Here is a 19,967-nt window from a genome sequence, read left to right as displayed (position 1 = left end):
GCTCTGCCAATACATTTACTCACTTTATAGGAAGAGTAGTCACCAGAGACATGAGTGCTATCAAAGTAAGTAAACTTCTCAATGAAGTCAACATTCTCAACATACTGGCTGTGCTGAACAGGTCATTAAAGGCCTGGATCTTGGTTTTTGTCAAGGACACTCGCAGGCCCAGACACTCTTCACCCAGTCTCTCAAGAGCCCCGATCTGAGCTTCCATTGACTCCGCGATGATCACAGCAACATCCGCAAAGTCAAGAGAAGTGAATCTTTCTTCACATAGCTGCTGGACCCCACAACCCTGGCCAACACCCAACCCATGCAAGCATTCAACAAGGAAAGAGCAAGAACACACATTTTGAACCCCAAAATCAATGAGAACAGAGTTATCCCCCTATAGTTGGCACAATCAAGGTGATCACCCTTCCCTCTCCAGACAGGGACGACAAGCCCGAAGCCCATCTCTCAAATGGAATCAAAGATTACTTGCAATGCCAGGAGGACAGCTTTACCTCCAGCCTGGAGAAGTTCACCCCAGATATCCCTGCCGCCCTCCCTACCCTCAACTGGTTTGCCACCTGTGCAGTCTCAGTGAGATTGGGTGGTGCCAAGCTAATTGGAGGATCAAGTCAAGTCAAAGTTAAATTTATCGTCATCTCAATCATATACAAGTATAGATGTCCAATGTCTTTTCTGAGATTAAACATACAACTTTGAGTTTACAATTCACTGCTCTGACATTCAGCCCTCACTACTGGCAACAAGTTAAGTATTTTTTAACAATACACTTCATTAGCATAAAACATTACCAAGCACAGACTCAGGCCATTCTTTTGCACTATGTAAAACAGTATTGTTCCACTCCTTTGAATAAGCAACATCACAAGCAATAACCACCAGATGTCTATGGGGAAAACATTTTGCACAGGCCAGATTGACAATGTACTTAATGAAAAAGGAATTATTACTAGGGCCCATAATTTACCGCGGTAAATTTAGGGTTTTGCAGCAGTAAAACACCACTCCGTGGAATTAACCTAACTGCCGCAGAAAATGCCAAATCTGAATGAAATCTCACCATTTGAGGCATATTGACATTAGTATGATTAGTTTTGATTACTTCTTTAAGTTCTTTCTTTAGCCTATTGCATCATCTCATTAATATCTTGTTCATTGCTACTGAAATCGAACACAGTGGAGCTACAGTCCAGTTAAAGAAGCTGTCGGCGTTGCTGCAAAGTACTGATAAACTTAACGAGCTGAGAGCTGAACCTGAATTTGTATCTGTGCACTGCCAGCCAATTATGAACACTCTGACTTCTTTTGAGGCACAGTCATTCATGGCTGTCAATGTCTACAACAAAGTTTCTGACTTACTGTCTTGCCTGAAATTGTCCGGATTTCCAATTGCAACCAGCAGCTGTGAAGATGCAAAGCACAATGCTGCTGCTGCTAAACTTGAAGAATATTTTGTGTGAACCAAACAGCCGGCAATAGACCTATTCAGATCTGTGAGAATATTTGATCCACGACAGCTACCACTCTTATCGAAGAATTTTGCTGGTCATGCACAGTCAGTGCCAACAATGATGGCTGCAGCAGATGAATGGCAAGCTTATCTGGACATAGTCTCTCGTGAAGTAATTCCAGTTGATATCACTGCTTTTTGGCGTGCCTTAGAGGCTTGCTTAGCAGCTCTTCCTAAAGTTTACATCGCGTTGCCGATCTCTTCTGTTGATGTGGAATGTTCGTTCTCAAAATATGGATCGGTATTGTCACCACTGCGATATTCTCTGTCACAAGAAAATCTATGAGCTTACAGTGCCGTTTTCTTCAACAGTAAATAAACAATAACTTTAGAAACATTATTCGATAGTTTATTGAGAATAATATTATGCCTACATATGTTTCAGCATCGTTTACCTAAAGCAAATCTGTGGATTAAAATGTGCGGATGTGAACGCTTTGATATACCTATTTGATTAGTATTACAAATTATGATTGATTATTATTAAGGATTAAGAATAAGAAAAATTTTATTTATTTTGCTTGGGTTACGAATTAGTCTTATGGAGTTCTGGTACTGCATTTGCCTTGCTGCGGTACGCCGCGGAATTTAAAAAAACATGCCGCGGAATTTATGATTTCTTGCCGCAGTAAATCGTGGGCCCTAATTATTACATTAATTATATTATTGCATTAAAAATGATTTCCTTTTCAGAAGTTTGAGCATTCAACCTTTTTAAAAAGTCTAAATTTCAAAGTATGTTTCAATTTTCTGTTCCAGTTCATACTTTATGGAAGTGGTAGTCAGTCCATTAAGACAGTCCGGTGTCATTAGCCAAGTTTCCATCCAGTTTTTTGGAACATTTTGTTAATCGACAAACAGAATATACGTAAAAAAAAATGTGTGAAATTTGCTGTCTCCAGCCTGTTTCCATCCAACTGGCTTTTTATCGATAAAATGGTGTGCATGATGACGTCATCCCCCCAAAACGAACTGCCACATTAGTTTTGTTGTATCGCGAAAAAAAATCTGCCCTTGAGCCGTTTCCATACATAATTTTGTGTATGTCGCAAATTATCTACCTTTTGTTTTCCACGTTACACCCCCTCCACTAAACAAAGAAACATAGAAATGGAGAGATTATTCAGGCAGTTTTTTGAAATTTGCTAGCTTACTGTTATTTCAGTTTCATAAATAATTAGAATTATACATAATATCCGAAGACGACAGCAAAATGAAGCAGATGCTTGTCTGATAGCCCTAGAGCTCGAAGAAAGTACCCCAGTGCGACGAAACCCACAGGTATGGGAGAGACAACGGAATAAGACCTTTTGGAAGGAGGTGTTGGAGAGACACTTCACAGAAAATCTCTGGCTGCAACATTTTAGAATGACATGGCCGACGTTTGAGATGTTGTGTGGATTCATCAGTCCTGATGTTGCACCCATCACAGGTTGCCACCGACCACCAGTTCCAATGCAAAAGCGGATTGCCATTGCCCTTTACAAGCTGGCAACCTGCGCCGAGTATAGAGTAGTTGGAGAAACTTTCGAGGTTAGTAAAACTACCATCCATCGATGTGTATATGCTGTGTGCACCGCTATTAAAGAAAAATGAATGCGGTGTTATATCAGACTTCCGACTGTAGCGGAGGCCAATGAAATTGCATACCGCAATTCCTTGGTGCATCTTGTGCTACAGATTTACGGTGCGCTGGATGGCATGCATGTGCATATTCTTCCCCCGACGGAAGGCTAACGCGATTACATTAATCGCAAAGGGTGGCCATCTATTGTTCTCCAGGCCCTTGTTGATGACAGGTGCATGATACGAGACATTTGCGTTGGCACTCCTGGAAGTGCCCATGATTCAGCTGTGTTTGCAGCATCAGATCTGTACAGGTGAGCCCACCTTTCAACATCCCTTCTCAGTGCGATAATAACTGAATTAGTACTGTAACCTGCTTCCCTTAAGGTTTTTAATTAAAACTGAAATTTGAATTAATACAAAATAACGACGTTTAATCAAAAAAAAACTAAAGTTAATATTAATGAGAGAATTTCTCATATATGCTAAAACATCTGCCATTTAATAATAAGAAAAAAATGTTAAGATAATGAAACACACGGTTTATTAAATAGTTTGACTGGCACAGTAAATTACCTTTGCGGTTTTTGTATTATTTAGACATCCTGAGAGACACCCCCAGGCTACAGTTGATGTGGAGGAAGTTCAGGTACCCCTTTTAGTAGCAGGAGACCCAGCCTATCCGCTACTGCTTTGGCTCATCACGAGAAATAACGAATCTCTTCATCAGACCATGCGAACCGCTCCGCCATTCTCATTTTGATTGCACGTGATGAAAATGTATTATGTGACACATTTATTTGCGTTAAAGCCCTTTTTTCCGACAAAAGTGTTTCCAATGTAGTTTTTGCGACATCTGAAGTACCGATATGGAATTTATGCACTAAAGTTAAACGGAAAAATATTATGTCGACATGTACAACATTTTATCGATAATTAGCATTTCCATCAGCTATATCGGTAAAAAAATTTGAAGCGCTAAATATTTTTTCGCAAAAACTCCTTGGATGGAAACCTGGTTATTATTATTGTTTTAATTAATTTTAGCTTTTAAAAGCCTTCTCTTTTTTGTATTTGCAGGCTGTTTTAGTAGGCTTAAACTTGGTACACTCTGCTGCTGATTGACAGTCTCAACCCATTGAACACAACTGGTGCCCTAGAGATGACCAACTCAAGCTGAAACTGATACATACCTCAGCCATTTAACATGATTTTAGTGGTAAAATGACATGGTTTGTCTTTGTGGACGAAGGTTCGAGGCAAACAGCAGGCTGACAGCAAATGTAAAGTAAAAAGTAATTTCTTTATTCTTATTGGCAGAGAGACTCTTGCAGCTTCTGCCAGCTAATGTCACTGACAGTTACCAGCAAAAGCCCAATCTTGGGGGGGTGAGTTTCCTTTTTATAACAGAAATGTTTACATCTTACAGAGATAGCCTATCATGTGACAAGGTTACACAATTCTTTGGGGGGATTCAGTAATATGCCCAAAAATTACAACATTGTTCAACCACTAAAGATGAACTGAAAAAGTCTGTTGCTGTTGATTTTACAATCCTAGATGTTTGTTAAGATTAACAGTTTCCTGAGTGCAGACTAAAAGGTCAGCAGTTTGACAGAAATCTTCTTCCCCTCCCTAGGTCAAAAGGTCCTCAGCCCGATTCTTTGTTCAACTATTATTTAATATATTGATTAAAATTTTTATTATTCCACATCTTCAAGTTCCTAATTGACCATGTTACGGTAAGAAATGGTATATTTGACTGCCCTCGGTTAAGTGCCTAGTTTGCCTATATGGATAGGGTAGTGGTGACACTACCAGAGATCAATTAAAAACAATTTTATGACATTTTTGAAACACCTAATCCTGATACACATACAACTGGTAAATGCTTTCAGATATCTTGCAGAATGAAGGCATCCAGGAGGAAAAGGCCTGACCTTAGTTAAGATAAGATAGGTAATGTTAATGCAGCCAATTAAGGTTAAAAAATTAAATGGTAAAGCTTTAGTCACAACATTGTTCTCACTAATGAGCATCCATGACAGTTAAGCCATGTAATTACTATGCCACAGTTGACACAAATGATGCTGCCTCGTACATATATAAACTACACTGCTTGGCTTTGATTGGTGCCACACTAAAGCATTATGGCTGTGTGGACTGAGTATTTGTCACATATAAAGTAATTTTCATGTAGAGCTTGTTAGCTGCACTCAGTAGAGAACAGTTTCTGTTTTGATGATATTCCTTTTAATCAAGGAATAGGAAAATGAATAGCTGGGAGTTTTAATCTGCAGGCTATAGTTACATTGCCTCTGCAAGCATTTAGTTTAATATATATATATATTTATATTGGTGGCGGTTTGTAATGTGGGGTGCTAGGCTGCTCCTCTAAATATTTAAAAAACTCTGCTTAAATTAATTAGGTAGTGCAAAAAAATCATGAAATATATATATATATATATATGCATAACATGCCTGTTATCAGCACATGTCAATATCCATTAAAATTTGGTTCTTACTTATATTTGTTTAATTTCTGTGTTTATACCTATATTTCCAGAGTGAGAAGTATTTGCCAAGGGAGAGTATATATAAGTCTTTGATCTAAAGGCTTCCCTTTAATTGGTTGCTTTGAGATTTTTCCAGGGACGAAGCTCTCTGTGCTCTGCACTCTTCCACATTTATTGGCAGCAAAGTAGTATTGTTTTAGGTTTTTTTAATCTAATGTAATTTGGCATTCATTGACTCACTACTATATGTTCACATCAGTGGTTTACAGTTCACACCGGTCATTAACGTAAATACAGATGAGCAATTAAGACTAGGGAGATATAAACTTCAAGTGGAACTGCGAAAATCAAAGAAAATTTTGTTATTTCTTTAGTGAAAAACCCCTTTATAAACTGCTTATTTGAAGCAAAAAAGAAGATAAAGGAGTTTGGACCAGATCAACCTGACTTAAGAATTCCTCAAGTGGTCAAGACCTGTCAGAGAATGATGGACTTCCTGGAGAAGCTGGCATAAAAGCAGCTTCACAATCGCTATGTTGCAGACACAGCACTTTATGGTCTTGGGTGTATTTACTGGCTGCTAGAGTCCATATGAATGGGTGTGTGGTTGCCAGTGAGTCTCACAGGACCGACGGATAGAGGGCATAAGCATAGAAGGTTGGGCAAAGAGACAACTGCAGCTTGGAGTTGCGCCCAAAGTGTTCACTGTGTACTGTGTCTGTGAACGCTGATCTCAGAGCTGCTTTTTTCACCAGCTTCTCCAGTACTCCTGCCTATTCTGACAGTTGAGCATGTTGGTGAAATATCAGGTGTTTGTGGTTAGTACAATAGCAGTGTGCCTTGTAGTGTTTTTGGTTACAAAAAGCGAACCACCATAGAAAAAAAGTTTGGGAAACATAAACAATAGCATGAGGCTACATTGCAGGCTTAGTGAAATGACTCAATTTAACCAGAAAGTAATTGAGAAAGTTTCAGGCATATAATAAAGGATGGCAAAATTTGTATTCAATGAAATATAGGTATCCTGATCATAAACACAGATATAAGATTTAGGTTGGACCCAGTACAAGACAGGATGGGGGCAAGTTATGTTTTCAAATGTGGGGGGTTTCATCTTACAATGTGAATTTGCACCCAGGTGAAGTAAGCTTGGCAAACTTGCATAGGATTGGGCAGACTGGTACCAAGTGTAGAATAAAAATAGGGTTGGAGTGACTCTGTGGGTGGTGTAAATGATAAACTGAGATGCAAGACTTGAGAAAAATTAGAGGACATGTGATTGTATGATGTGGATTTATGGAATATAGTAGAAATGGCCAAGGACTGGGCACTCAATTAGCAGAGGCAGAATAAGATTTGGATTGGATTTTTGCTATGGATGTGCTATAAGACAAACGGAAGTGCAGGTTATTGGAAGATTATGAAGGGTTGGTGCAGACATTATGGTGTGGGTTTTGGCAGAATCGGGACCTAGGCAAGTTGGCAGAGGATTGGGGAATTTAGAGGCAGGCGTGTTATAAAATTGTCAGGTGCACTCGTTCCTTTCCACATCTGTTGAGCAAGTTATGGGAAGAATAAAGGGACTGTGAATGTCATGGACTGAACGTTTGCAGCACAATAGAAATTGGAAAGCTGGTATCAGATTGGGCAGCATTGTGGAAATACTGTAATACATTTTAGCTTGGATTTGCCCTACGGGTCTGGTACTGGACAGACCAAGATGTACATTGACACTATGATGAGGACCACAAGAGCATGTGGAATGACCAGATAGATAGATTGATGTGAAAGGCCCTATATAATATATAAGTGCATCTTTAGTTTGTCCTCCCAAAAACTGCACTACCACTGATTTATATATGTACAGTATATTACTTTAATCAATTCCCTTTTTTGTTTCTAGTGGTATAACTAATTTTTTTTCTAGTGGTATAACTTTTATTTAATGCCACACCAGCCGCTTGATTAATCTGAATGTGTTTTATTTTGAAGTTTATGCAAGAAAAGAAAAAGCATATGTACAAGAATCATACAATATAAAGCAAAAATTATGTAAATTTGTCATTCACATATTTTAGTACAAGGAGATAATCTTGACATTTTAAAAAAATCTGTATACTATAACTATTGTCACAGGAATGGAACGGAGACATAAAAATGTTTGGAGCAGCCACCGGTGTATTATGCACTGGCTGCAAAAGGGTTAATTATTGAGGAGTTGTGTCTGGTTCAATGTCCAAAACAGAACTGATGACACGTGGCAAAGATGGCGGCTTTAAAGGTCTGGAACCAGAAGTGGCGTCATCACAGGCACCTGACCCAGAAGTGACATCATCTGGGCAGGAAGTGATGTCATCGCGGGTGCCGGAAACTTGTGGAATTTCCTGTGAATGGTCTGCAGATGACTGAAAGAAAAAGTCAGTGCACCTTGCCACCCCCTGGTTAGACATGGAATTATCACTATTCAAGCCCTTTAGTTATATATAAAATAAATATCATCTGATCATCTAATACCATATGAAGGTTGTGGCAGCAGCAGAACAAGCAGGTCAGTTCCCTGTTGCCAGCTACACATTCCAGTTCATCTTGGGTAATTCTCAGATGTTCCTGAGTCATGGGGAGCCATCCAAGGGGCATTGGTATGATATGCTCAAACCACCTCAAATGGCTTCTTTCAGTGGGGAGAAGTAACTGTTCTTTGTAGCTTTTCCATATTGCTGAGCTTCTATATCTCAGAGAGTCTGGTCAGCAGAGGAAGCTCATTTCTCTGACTTGTACCTGCAATCTCATTCTTTCATTTATCACCTACACCTCATATATGTGTAGGTGAGGACAGAGATGTAGATCAACCAGTAAACTGAGAGTTCAGCTAAAGCTGCACCACCATGCCTTTCTTCCAGTCCATTTGTTGAACTTATGTTCCCTTCTTCTGTCACTTGTGAGGAAGATACTGAGGTACTTGAACTTCTTCACAGAGAGAACTATGACTTCAGACTTAGATGTTCTGATCTTCATCCCTACCACTTCACATTTGGCATTTGGCAGCAACTTCTTGATTTATTCCAAAGGTCACAGTCAGATGAGGTAAACAGTACAACATTATCTGTATAAAGCAAGAGTGCTACCCCTTGCCTTTGTAACTGGAATCCATCACATTCTTGTTATCCTCTCCATGAAAACCACAAACGGGAGCAATGACAAGACAACACCCTGACAGAGTATGACGCCTACAGAGAATGAATTCAACCTAATAAGTATTAAAATACAGCTCTCACTGCATTTATATAGGAAACAAATAGCAAGGAAGTGTTCCTTCTGCCACTTGACAGTTTCCAAAGAAGAGATCAATAGCTCTCCACTCATGCTTAACACAGTAAGGGCAAGGTTACTCCTTCCTCTTCTGAGGCATGAAACAGCCAGAACAGGCTTGAAGCCATCTAATAGCCTATCCAGATTCCTCCTATGCTCAAGCTTTTGCTTCCTCAATTACTTCTGAAGAAGTCCTCTTAGCATGTTGGTACCCCTCAACAGAGTCCGTAGAACCTACAGAGTGCATTTCCCTGAAGGCCACCTTCTTTAGTCTGATAACTTCCCTCATGTGTGGTGTTCACCATTGTCTAATAGGGTTGCCCAATCAAAGCTTTTAGCAGATGCTTCAACAATTGAAGCCTTGAAAAAGGTCCGTTCGGACTCAGTGTCCCCAACCTTACTCTGTACCATTTCTTACACAAAAGTCTGGATTTATAAAACACAAACTTGACATTAAAATTGCTTTAATGTTATGGCAAGTTTTGACCATCTTTAAGTGAAGACTTTTTGATGTCCATAAGTCACATTCCCATGTTCTTGAGCTAATTATATCAGAGGTAATTGACATATTCTCTCAATACAGCTGTCTTCCATGTTGGTATTAACACCGGATGCATATTTATAATGTCAATTGCTTTTAGTATGTAGCCAGTCTATTTTGCCTATAAAAAGGGTGTACTGTGTACAGCATAACTGGCAATGACAGCATTACCTGTAGTTCCTTTGGAGGATATCGTCAATGACAAGTTAAAGCAGGTTTTCAAGGATCACTGTAATTTTTTGTTTCATTATGATGATTGGCAATTTAGAATTCCAAGAGATACTCTTGGAGTTGTTTTCTGAATTGGAGCCTACATTACAGAGATCAACATGCAAAAATCACACAATCTCTGTTCTTTTAAAGGTTTTAACAGCCATAGTATATTTGGTAACAAGGGATTTTCAGCATGGACTGGCTGATTGTTCAGGGATCTGGTATTCTAATATTACCCAGATACATGCAATATTCTTACCATCATGCTGAGTAAGTTGAGATCAAAAGGCAATTTGAAGCAATTGATCATTTTCCTAATGTAACTGGCACAATTTACTGCACACATGTTGCTATAAAGACACAATCACAAAATGAGTTTGCTTTTGTAAACAGCAACTACTTTCATTCAATTAATATAAAACCAATACGTGATGCTCAAATGTGTCTGACTAACATTGTTGCGCGACTTAACCCACAATTTCTTTATTTTATCAAATAGTATTGTAGGAGGCAGATTTTAGGGTTATTCTGTGTGCAATGGTTGGCTTCTTGGTAAATAAGCCTAGCTGACAGAATTACAGTTAAGTTTAGTACATTAATAACAACTTGTATAATCTTTCATTCTGGTGATAGTGGGTCCACCACAAGAGAGGGGGTATAATGAAAGGCACTCTCACACATTATTAGTGATATAATGGATCATTGGTTCATTAAAAGGTAGATGGCAGTATTTGGATTTGTCAGGTGGCACACTTTTGTACAGCCCCACAAAGATTTCCGGCATTTTGATGGATTGTGCAGTACTACACAGTATAGCACAGAAACATGCATGGTCTTAGGACATCAACACAGTGGTAATTCAAAGATGTTTGTATGTTGTACTTTGAATATAAAGAGACTACTACTGCATCATATATATTTATTTGGTAAAATATTTTTTTTTACAACTTTAATAATAACATTCCTAATATCTTGCATTTCTGCAAATACAGCCTGTATCAATTTAAGCTGTGTACTAGAGGAATTCTGGGCACTGCATGATGACACATTCCTTTTGCTCTCTCCACTCAGCTGCTACCACTCTTGTTTTATTATTTGGCCGTTTTTTGGAAACAATAACGTATCCCTGTCCATTACTGAGATATCTGTCTTCCAGTGTCCTGGGAAAGCAAGTGACTTTTCCCAAACAACGCACTTTGTTTCCTTCTATAATGATACCTTTGCTCATAAACCTGCTAAGATACACTAAACCAGGGCTATTCAATTACAAATTCAGTTGGGCCAGATTGCCAAACCAAGAAGGTTAGCTGGGCCAATCATTTTAGCGGCAAAGCAGCTCGTAATGACAAATTTTAAAACCAACACAAACAAATTAAGTGAAAAACATAAGGTTTATTCATTGTTTCTCTTTTAACTTTGGTCAGTTTGCAGAGCAAAAGGTGCATACAAAAGAGCTGAATTAACAGAATCTGAGGCAGCCCCTATTTTTTCCACTTACAAAAGAAAAAAAACTGACCTAGGCTACATATCTGACCTATCTGATCACAAAGTGCATAAAACAAAATAGTGCACAGTAGTAGGCTATTAGAAATAACATTGTTTCCTTTTGAAACAAAATAAACAACTTGCACACATTTGACCCAGGAACATCTCAAAGTGCATAAAATAAAAAGTGCACAGTATTCACAACTATAACAACACTGAGGGAACATATTTTAAATCACCATGTGTGATTAGGCATGCCTCTGTTACGCATCCCACATTATATTGATGTATTGTAGGCTACAGTTACCCTGCTGACTTAGTGGGAGAAGTGACATTTTTTGTTTTGAACGAGAGCAGTGACTTTAGGCTCGTAAGTTGTCAATGCAATTCGAAGGCATTGGTGGAGATTATGGTCAGTCAGGGAGCAACGAGAGTTGCTTTTTATGGAGTTCATGTGTGAAAACTTGACTCACATGTATATGTTGATCCAAACATACTGAGCATGACGATCGCTACTTTCTTAATGTTAGGGAACTGATGTGCGTTGACATCAGTCCAAAACATTGCAGGCCCGTTAGTGGAAAGCTCCTGTGCCATGGTTACAGATGACTGCATGTCAACAAGTTCGAGTGTGAATTTCCCCTCGTCAATGGAAGGGACCAGTTTCTTAGCTCTGGCGGATAAGTCCCCTTCTATTTCAACAGTGAACGGGTCTCTGACAAAAACGGCCAACTCTGTGGGCAGATCAAGTCCATCCAATCAACCAGCAAAGTTATTTTTCAACATCGCAATGAAATCTGTCATCACATCCGTGATTTGTGCGGGGGGTTAGATGCATTTGCGGAGTGTCGGAAAATGCAGCATTCGGCCTGTGCTCAAATCATTTGCGAAAAGGTCCAGTTTAACTTGAATGCGCGCATCTGTTCCACAAGGTCGATGACAGTTTTGTCTCTGCCTTGTAGTCCCAAATTGAGATCGTTCAGGTGTTTGAATATGTCGCTCAGAAAGCAGGCATCGGCCATGAAGTTGTCGTCCAGTATGCGACTCAAGTGCGTTTCTGCCTTTTTGCTTGCTGCCGCGGAGGAAAGTTATGATCTCTTCTCTGAGACCGCAGAAACGCTCCAGTGCTTTGCCTTTGGACAGCCACCTCACGTCATTATGCAAAAGAAGGTCGTGGTGCTCAGCAGACATTTCTGACAGCAGCATGCGGAATAAGCGGTGTTGGAGGCTTGATGTGGAGCGAATAAAATTAATTATAGCCATAACGCTGTCTATTGTCGTTTTGAGCGCCCCGCTTAGTTTTGCGCACAACACCGCCTGATGCACAATGCAGTGTAAGGAGATCAACTGAGGTGCAACAGCGGACCAACGTGCTGCCAAACCATTCACTTTCCCTGTCATGAACGGAGCCCCATCTGTCACAAGCATGCACACACGCTTCATATCCAGACCACTGTCTTAAAAAAAGGCGGAAATTTTCCCAAAGACTATATCGCCAGTTGTGTGTCCTTCTAACGGCAGTAGGCCGAGCAGCTCCTCTCGGAAGCATTTGCCATCAAAAAACGGACATATATGCACAACTGAGCAGTATCAGTTCTGTCTGTGGACTCATCTACTGCTATAGACATAGTATCAGCTTTCATCAGGTCTCCTAACAGCGTTTCATACACATCTGCAGCAAGAATTTCAACCCTACGAATTTTTGAAGTATCTGACGGAGGCACGTTTTTTATAGCAGATACCACGCTCATTTTAATTTTATCGTCATTTATCACCTCATCCACGACAGCCAGCATACAGTCCTTCACGGTTTCAGAGTTTGTGAATGGCCTTTTCTTTTTTGCCAGTATCCAGGAAACACGAAGGGATGCTGCAGTAGCTCTCTCTTGGGCTGTGAATGACTGCACCATGGTAGTACTGCACCGGTTGTAGGATGCAATCAAACTCTGCACTTTTGCAGTCCTCTCTTGAGATCCCTCTGGAAAATTGGTGCGAAAAGTGTGGTGTTTCTCAACATGATGCCTCCGCACATTGTAAACTTTAAATACTCCAACGCACTCATTACAAATTAAACACATCGGTTTGGTGTTTGGATGTGGCGGAAAAATAAACAACTATCTATCTATCTATCTATCTATCTATCTATCTATCTATCTATCTATCTATCTATCTATCTATCTATCTATCTATCTATCTATCTATCTATCTATCTATCTATCTATTCTTTGTTGTCTCTGTCACATACCAGATCTCTGGCCCTCAAGCTGGCTTCAGTTCCAGTCCTGATTTGAACCCCCACTACAATATTTATAACTCAAAATATACACGGTAAAGTGTTTCATTCTGTACAGCCAAGTTGAAAAACAGTGTTATACTATACTAGTTCATTAAAGTTTCTGAATTTTTTTTAAAGCAAGATATGGCAGCAAGTGATGCAACACATCAACATGCACACACACACTAATTTACCTCCAATATATATACTTGTGATCAGCAATTTGCATAAGACCAAGGCTCATTACAATAGCATCTCAACCATGCAACTTTCTGGGACCCTGGAAGGCAAGCAACTGTCTTTAGAATGACACAGCAGGAAAAACAAAGAAATTAATCATAAAAAATATGTTTAACACCATGAATAGCAGTTTTCACGTTCATCATGTGCATTGCTGTGAATACAATTAGGGTTAGGGTTAGGTTTTTAGCTTATGTAACAACTTACAGAGATTTTAATTTATTATTAGGAAAATTCTAAATACTTTATGTTATAGTAGTCTATGTGAGTCTATGTGGAGTTTTTTGTTATGTCCTTGCATAGGTACTTTTTTATCAGCTCTGTTCTCCTCTTGCATTACAAAAATGCATGTGTTAGGCTGCTTGGTGACTCTAAAATTGACCTACTGATCGTGGGTGTTTGTGTGTGTGTGGGTTAAGCACTCAATAACGGGTTGATGCTGCCTGGTGGTTTTGGTTTCTGCATTGTACTCAATGCTGTCAGGACTGACACCAACTTATTGTTTTTCTGAAAATACAGTAAGTTTTGGTAAAAGTGTATGGAAGCTACTGTAATTACATTATGGAATAGATTACTGTGCATGGTATTTAGATTTTACACATAAACTATTTAATCTTATCTACAAATATTGTATTATGTAAAAAATAAAAATGTGTTCTTTTAACTTGTTAAAGCAGATGTTCTGTTGAAGAAGCCATTCTGGTTTTGAAAATAAAAAAATATTTATATATATTGGATGTGTTCAACCCAAATTTAGAACAATGGGAAGCTGGAGCCAATGTGAAGGACCAGATGTAGCAGAGACAGTGTTGTAGGGTCTCCCATCTACCACAGCCACTGATGCCAAAATCTACCAGCACTCTCATCAGGCCCCACCCCACCCCACTCTAGCTTGGGAATATAGCAGTTGCAAGTGAGGAGGCACATACACTAAGTTGAAGTAAAAAGTTTTGAAAAGGTTTTAATCACATAAGAAAAAAAATTTCTGAGGCTATAAAAATCATCTAGCAGTTGTTTCTGGTACTTTAACACTCAATGAATTTAATTTTTAGTTATTTTCTTTATATGAGTTTTCATTTAGATACTGGCTTTTATTTAGCATCTTTTTGGACACTGTTTTGTTTAAACTATCGGGACAACCTTTTTTGCGGTTTAATCATAATGATGTGGGTCCTGCTGTAGCCTCCAGGATCATGACATCAGGGGTGATTGGTGAAAGGTTAAAAGGTCATCTCAACAGCCATTCTGTATCCAAGACTGGATAAAAGTTGACTTTTGGTTACTTGTCTTAGTATTTAGCTCTTGCTCCAAAATCCATCTGTGATCTCCTTAATACCCACTTGGCACCAAGGGAATTGAGGTCATCCAGAAAATTACTCCTAGTAGTTCCAAAATCTCAGCTGATGTCTAGGAGAGACCCAGCTTGGCTTAAAACCCACCTCTTCTATTCCACCTTTCGCTGGGTGTAAGGGTTTAGGGGATGGTGTTAACTGATTGTCTTACTAATCTGTTCTTACACTATTATTTGTATTGTGTTTATTGTATTGCCCATCATCCTTTCGACATTGAAAAATTAAATAAAAGCTGATGACCTTTGATCAGAAAGTAACCCTTAAGGAGTTTAAAAGTAACAAATTTGAAAGGCATCATAATTACAAGTCACTTCCTTATACTATTAATTAGCAACTATCTTACATGGACCAGTTTGCAACAACATATAGTAAAAATGAAATAAAATATAATAAAAGCCTGTGGAAACCTCAGATTTTTACATCAATTTCCAGAACGTTCTGTATGGACCATTTTATTACTGGAGTAGTTTACATGTATCAGCTACTTTCTGTTTTTGACTCTGAGCCTGGATGATCTATTATACACTCTTAGTTCCTGTTTGAACCTCTGTATAAATTATGGATCTTGATTTTGGAAAAATGCTTTGCATAGGTAAAACCATTGTTACAACAAGCTAAATAAAATGGAACAAGCTGCCAAAAGGCCAAGGCCATCTGCATGTGAGTACTATGAATTTGTGAAGGACAACCAGAAAATGTGTTTTGCAAAAATACAAGACAATGTGAAGACACCTTCATTTAAAGCATCCGGGCTCTGGTGATAAAATCTAGCACAACAAAATGATGCTGGAATCACACATTGTTCACATTCTGTAAATAATAAATACGCTCAAAATAATTTATGGTGCTTTGTCATACTATGAGTTTGAGCAACACCACCATTAAAAATTATTTTCTTATGCATAGTGTTATGTATGAACAATCACTTGCAGAAACCAGCAATGTAATTTACACTATACCGTGTAACGAGTCTAGGAAATATTGTATACAGAAAAGCACTTAGTTACATAGTACTTCTGATACCCCTGATTAACCAAAGGTGCTGTAACTCATGCCCATTGTTTTATGAAATTTATAGGTTGAATCTGGGTAAAATAGCAACCATAGGTATGTAATCTTAAAGATCAGGATAATGCATTGGCTTCATAACAATGTTTATTGATTACCTTCTAATACTAGATATAAATGTGATATGAGGATATACATTTTTAGAAGGATTAAGTTTTTTTTGTGCTTCAGCCATTGTAGTCAATTTGATCTCTCGAATGTTCCATTTCTGCTATCACAACCTCAAAACTTTCACAGGGCTTCATTCGCCCACCACTAATCCCCATTACACAAGTGCTTGCAGACTTTATACTTCAACCCTCCATCAACCAATAGGTTTAGACCGGCATGTACTATTTTATCAAGAATATATTCCTAATCTTTAAATACAACTAATGAAAGTTATCCAATAAGGAATACATCATTTCTTATTTAAGATAAACAACATAATATTTGTTTTTTCCTTTTATCTAGTACAATGTGGGAAAATTCATTAGGGTCTACTCCCAATAACCCTAAAACCTACACACACCCCTCTTTATCATTGTTGCAGCTGGAACAAGCCTAAAATCTCTGATTAAACCCCAAAGCACCCATTGCTCTGGTTTGGCTCTCAGACCAAGTTAGAGGTTTCTGTCTCAGTCTCCACCAGAAGCCTTTCCATTAAAATGTGTTTCCCATTTACACAAGTTTCCAATTTAGACAAAAAATAAAACCTTTATTAACTAAAACTGATGTTTTTGTTTTTATATCCAAAGTTAAGATGAGTGCAAAGTAGTGACGGTGACGTGAAGCTTCATGAAACACCAAACCATTCCAGTAACGTGGTTTAAATAAGCTTCATTTCTTGATTTTTCATATAAATACTACTAATACTGTTGTCAGCATGTGAAACAGGCAAACATACTATAAGCCCACTCAGAGATTTGCCCTCTATCATTATGCCTTTAAATCAAACATTGCTGAAATTATAAATACAGAAAATGAATATTGTTGTAAGTCTGGACTTTACTGTGCAACATATTTTATAATAACAGTATTACTGTTAACACAGTCCCTTTATGAATAATGTTTCAAATGCATATGAAAATCAGTTCTATGTTCATTTTTTAAAAAAATGTTTACTTCAGGGTCAACATATCTATGCTTACAATGAAATGTGAAAATACATTACTTAAGTATAACTCAGTGGAAGTGTTTGTATAACCTATTGGTGAGGGAAGATTTTGTTCATTTTTGTTTAGAAACAACAATTTTTCAACTGTACTAAGGCTGAGAAGATTTCTTTTTTATTATTTCCTCTGCCTCCAAGAATACCTTTTCTCTGGGCACAAAAGAGGCTTTGGTACACAACAACATTATTGCCAGCCTTTTACTTTTATACTGTATATCAGATTTTCAACATCTCTCCCAGTAGCCTTATATACACTGACATCCCATTCCGTAATTCGAGCCACAAGTCAAACCAGTCAAGTGTTGCAGATGGGCTGCAAGGCTTTAGACGTCAGTGATTGCGCTGAACATCCCAAAAAATACAAGTACTGGTACAGGCTTTACTGAATATTTCCAAGATTACTTGAAGCACATTTTGAAGCCTCAATGTCTCAACATACTTTAACAAGTGCAGACTGAAAATTCTCAGATTAATTGTAGAGGGTCACATTGCTTATCACATTGCTTATCACATGCAGCAGTCATTTGCCAAATATTATACTGTAATAAAATTTTTACATTTTTTTCTTGTGTACATTGCTTTGATTAGGTTATTGCTATTGCTAGTGCTATTTTTTCTATAAAATGTGGTTTTACAGTACATTGGTTAATCATACCAGTTGTGTCCATTGAGCGAAACAGATCAAGTTTAGAGTGCTATCAGAAGGAGGTCAAAAGTTTTTACAAAAGCATGAAAATATGCCTTATTTGATTTTGGTCTTTTTTTGCTACTTTATTCTGTAATTACTACTAACCAGGCATGCATTTACTGTATATGTAACCTGCCTAGCCTTCTCAAATCCATTCCAATGCAGAGCAAATTCACATAAAATCCTTTGAATCTTTTATTCTGAGAGGTAAGAGTTTTTTTCTTTTATCTACTGTTACACTTCTCAGCTTCTGACTGTGGTAAGTTTGCACAATTTCAGTGCATTTCTTTGGTTTGCTCTTGGTACAAATGTAACTATCCTCAGTGTGGCACACTAGTGCCCCAGAAACCTATCGTTCCTTTCTATCCAGACCATACTTTGAACTGCATGTTAAACCTTCTGATCTTCTCAGTCATATCTTGCCTATCTTATAGAATAGGCAGAACTTCTATAAAGTACATCGTGCCTGGGTTACCATTAAGTGTTTCACCATTTACTTAAAATGTGTCTTGTAGAATTGACAGTCTACCTTTAACTTTGAGCAGAGATGTCTTTGTCTAAGGTAAATCGACATAAATTCCTGTAGTCTCTGTCACACAAATCTAGGCATCTGTGAAGGACAAGTGGGCGAATACCAGCAGTTCACTAGTGCAAATCAACCATGGTCCTCAACAGTATAGCTATCCTGATCTCTGTCTGTATCAGATAGTCTCCCAACCCTAGCTTAATAGTAAATTTCTTTTAGTTTAACATTTTTCTTGTTTTTTAATTATTATTTTGCATATTATGTTATTGATTACATTTTTGATCTTTTTTACATTTTATATTTTGAGTATTTTGTTTTGTTTTATAATGATTTAGTAGTTATCTATACTAATAAAAGGCAAAGCCCTCACTCACTGACTGACTCACTGACTGACTGACTGACTGACTCACTGACTCATCACTAATTCTCCAACTTGCCGTGTAGGTAGAAGGCTGAAATTTGGCAGGCTCATTCCTTACAGCTTCCTTACAAAAGTTGGGCAGGTTTCATTTCAAAATTCTACGCATAATGGTCATAACTAGAAGCTATTTTTCTCCATTTACTGTAATGGAGTTGAGCTCGAAAGCCGTGGGGGGCGGAGTTTCGTGTGACATCATCACGCCTCCCACGTAATTACGCAGTACGTAGAAAACCAGGAAGAGCTCCAAAAAGCGCTTAAGAAAACATGCATTATATAATTAAGAAGGCAGCGAAACAATTAGAAGCGAGCGAGTGACATAAAACCATATTCAGCGGCTCACGTGAACTGATGCAGTGCGCAGACAAAATGCAACAGTTCCAAAGAGTGCTGAACAAAAACTGAATTACACTGCTACGCTCAAATAGATAAACCACACGCCATGGCGCAATAGTAGAGGCTTCGCCTCTAGCTCCGAGGTTCGATTCCCGAGAGGGGATGCACTGAGTATGTACGCACACATTTTTATTCATTTTAACTTCGCATCCCCTTGGTTTGAGACGTATGAAAAAATATGAGGTTAATGCAGAAAGACAGATCACCAATTGAAGCTTTATGAATAATGGATACTTTATTCGCGATCAATGATTGTTTTGGTAAAGCCATACTCAGTGTATTCATTAAATGAACGGTAAAAAAGTAAGAGCGAGGGGAGGGTAACTTATTGAGGCACGCAGGCAAAACCACAATAGCTCGATGTACTGTAGTGCGCGTCAACTCGATCTGAATTGCGCGATTACATTCGAAAAAATATATCTTTTTCAAGTTCTATTTAGTCCATATGTGTCAAACTCAAGGCCCACAGGCCACATCTGGCCCGGCGTGTAATTAAATCCGGACCGCGAGATCATTTTATATGCTGTATTATTGTTATTAATGGCCCGGGGAGATTAAGCGCTGGTAACACAATAAACTACAAATCCCATAATGCAGCGCTTCAGCTGCCTTGCCAACACTTACCGCGTTAATCAAGTCTAGCTTATGATGCTGCAAGTTATTGCGAAGCTAGCCCACACGATGCTGAAGAGAAAA

Source organism: Polypterus senegalus, chromosome 9 (assembly GCF_016835505.1).
Source record: "Polypterus senegalus isolate Bchr_013 chromosome 9, ASM1683550v1, whole genome shotgun sequence".
Lineage (NCBI taxonomy): Eukaryota > Metazoa > Chordata > Cladistia > Polypteriformes > Polypteridae > Polypterus > Polypterus senegalus.
The sequence above is the reverse complement of the archived record's forward strand: the minus strand, read 5'-3'. Positions refer to the sequence as shown.